Raw genomic sequence first — 3,522 nt, forward strand, 5'->3', positions numbered from 1 at the left:
CTTCATGCTCCTAACATATGCCTCTCGTGGTTACTCTGGCCTCCAGTGCTGTCCTTATAAGACAGAAAATGGGGGAGTTGGGAGTCACACCAGTGAGGACCCCTGTCAGGCACAAGCACCTAGACTTGGCTCATTTCGTTTGCTTCCAGCAACACCCTTCTCAGTATAAAAAAGTTAACAATTATTGCCAAGGAATCTTCTTGTTTACTTACTAATATGTAAATGCATACAGCACACAAAGCAAAGAATTCCATTGACCCCTAATTTTCACCTTATCCTCATTTGCAAGCACATTCCTAGCACTTGCTCACTGTGCACAGGCGTAGAATTAGTGTGTTGGGGGCTAGACGACTCGTGAGATCATCTGTGAAGCCTCCTGCAGTTCTGAAAGACATGTGTGCATCTCTCCAGGCTGGTGGGAATCTTGTGGACCCTGGATTTCAGTGCTAGCTCTGAACAGTCTCACTGTGGCCACTTGGGGAGGCCACCTGAACCCCTCGGAGTGAACTTTTGCACACTATTCCTGTCCTTGTGGTCCCCCTATGCACAGCGACCAAGTTGCTTTTGAGTGTGTTTGTGCACCTGAGAGATGCTATGAATGGGATGTGAGAGTGTATTGTACTTATGAAGAACATGCAGCATAATACCTCACAGTAATGTCTTTTATGAACACCAGCAATGTATTTACTAATGTCAGCAACGTTAATCTCATCCTCTCTGCTCTCTTTGGAGAGGCTCCTCACCCACTTTAAGTTAATGTCACACACAATGTCCAATGGAAACAAGGGGCAGAAGTTGAGGAAATTGTTAGGTTTGTGCATTAGAATTTGGTGTAGGACTTGCATGGAAACATTTTACTTCCCATTGTTTATCACCCATTATGACTGGAACCACCGGGCATGGATCTCAGCCAGCTAGTACCCAAAGCCAAGGGTCAGAATAAATGCATAGGAATTTGACCAGAAACACCTGCTTTGGTCACAAATACAAGCAGCCAGACAAAAGATCAAACAGCCAGATAAGGCTCTCTTCTGCATGTCCTCCGGTAACCATTCTTCCCATGCAGCCAGAGATCCAGACAAGATGGTCAAGGTTGGAGTGAACAGATTTAGCTGTATTGGATGCCTGGTCATGAGGGCTGCTTTTGACTCTGGCAAGGTGGATGTTGTGGCCATCAATGAGCCTTTCATTGACCTCAACTGCATGGTCTACATGTTCCAGTACGAGTCTACCCACAGCGAGTTCCATGGCACTGTCAAGGCTGAGAACGGGAAGCTTGTCATCAACAGAAAGGCCATCACCATCTTCCAGGAGCGAGATTCCTCCAACATCAAGTGGGGTGATGCTGGCACTGAGTACATGGTAGAGTCCACTGGTGTCTTCACCACCATGGAGAAGGCCGGGGCTCACCTGAAGGGTGGTGCCAAAAGGGTCATCATATCCGCCCCATCCGCCGATGCCCCCATATTTGTGATGGGTGTGAATCACGAGAAGTATAACTCCCTCAAGATTGTCAGCAACGCTTCCTATACCACCAACTGCTTAGCCCTGCTGGCCAAGGTCATTCATGATAACTTGGGCATCATAGAGGGACTCACAACCACAGTACATGCCATCACTGCCACCCAGAAGACTGTGGACAGCCCCTCTGGGAAGCTGTGGCGTGATGGCTGCGGGGCTACCCAGAACAACATCCCTGCATCCACTGGTGCTGCCAAGGCCATGGGCTGAACAGGAAGGTCATCACAGAGCTAAACAGGAAGCTCACAGGCATGGCCTTCTGTGTGCCCACTCCCAACATGTCAGTGGTGGATCTGATCTGCGACCTGGAGAAAGTGGCTAAATACGATGACATCAAGAAGGTGGTGAAGCAGGTGTCAGATGGTTCCTTCCAATGCATCCTGGGCTACACTGAGGACCAAGTTGTATCTTGTGACTTAAATAGTGACACCCACTCTTCCACCTTTGATGCTGGGGCTGGCATCACCCTGAATGACCACTTAGTGAAGCTCATTTCCTGGTATGATAGTGAGTTCGGCTACAGCAACAGGGTGGTGGACCTCATGGTCCACATGGCCTCCAAGGAGTAAGTGGTTCCCCCACCACAGCCCAGCAAGACCAGAGGGACGGAGAGGCCGCGCTGTAGAAGTCACTGCCCTACTCAGCCCCAACACTGAGAATCTCCCCTCACAGCTTCCATCCCAGGCCCCCTAGAAGGGGAGGGGCCTCAGAAGCCCTGGCTCGCTGCCCTTGCACATCATCAGTAAAGCCCACTGTACCCAGAAAAAGAAAAAGCCAGATAAAACTTTATATGAGTTTGGAGTCTTTTCTGGATATTTTAATCTTACCCATTATTTTAATAGTTGCTATTATTAACAATATAAAAATATTCTTCATAAATTAGACTCATAATTTCTTGAAGTTTTTTAACTGCATAACTTTACCTTATTCTAAGTGAAAACTAACTATGAAAACAATAGTTTAATCCAGAATTCAGTAAATGTACATCTGCCAGGCATGGTGGCACATGTTTGTAATTCCGGCACTTGGGAGGCAAGAGTTTGAGACAAGCCTGGGCAACAAAGTGAGTTCAAGGCCAGCCAGAGCTGCATAATAAAACCCTGTCTCCTAAAGACAAAAAAATTAATAATAAGTATACATCTCAAAGAGTGAATTAATAGTTAATTGTAACCCTTCCAAGTGGATACACACATTGTGTATCATTAGTGAAGAGCTATCTATCCAACATAAGAATTCACAAGGATGAAAGGCTCATACAGAACAATCGGTACACTGTGATACCAGCAAGTACAAGCTAAACTAATGAACGCAGATCCCAGAAGGTTTGTGCACTTTAGCGTGTGTTGCAGTCAATATCTCTCTCATAAAGGGAATACTCCTTTGTAAAAATATGTAAATGTGGTGTTTGTAAGTAGGATCACAAGTCTGCATCTTGTACAGCAATTAACCACTAAGAAGAATATATGCAGTGTATTATTTGTTGAAACTGTACTTTCGATTTGATTTGAAACTGTCTCATTGCTATATGTTTATCAATAAAACTTTGAAAAGAAAAAAAATATGTAAATGCTTATTTCTACTTTTATAAAATTATTTTTCCTTCATATTCTGTAAGGACTTAAAGTTCAACATATCAATATTTGATGGAAAATACCTGTTCCATGATATGCCAAAATGTTTGATATTTAGACAGATAGGGTAAACCAAACTGTATATATTACAAGTTAATAATTAGCTTCTCTTCTGGAGGATTAACAACCTAAGTTAGCAGTTCAAAATTGGAGAAAAGGAAGGGCTGCAAGGTCAGCCAACATTTTGGCCCTAGCCTTTCAAGGTCAGTGAAGACTCAGGACATAGGAGAACCTGTACTGTAACAACATGTAACTCAGTTGTGCTCCAAATTTTCTGACCAAGAAGATTATAGAGCCATAGAGGAATGTGTTCGATGAAGTATAGTGTACCTGGGGAGAGTCACATGGAGAGAAAAAACATTTTCTCAGG

General features: G+C 44.2%; 1 pseudogene; it reads left to right on the top strand.

Moving 5' to 3' along the window:
- Positions 1-1,083: 1,083 nt before the first annotated feature.
- LOC101567922 lies at positions 1,084-2,263 on the top strand (annotated as a pseudogene).
- Positions 2,264-3,522: the final 1,259 nt, after the last annotated feature.

The sequence above is a fragment of the Octodon degus genome, unplaced genomic scaffold (assembly GCF_000260255.1).
Source record: "Octodon degus isolate 3935 unplaced genomic scaffold, OctDeg1.0 scaffold00108, whole genome shotgun sequence".
NCBI classification, from domain to species: domain Eukaryota; kingdom Metazoa; phylum Chordata; class Mammalia; order Rodentia; family Octodontidae; genus Octodon; species Octodon degus.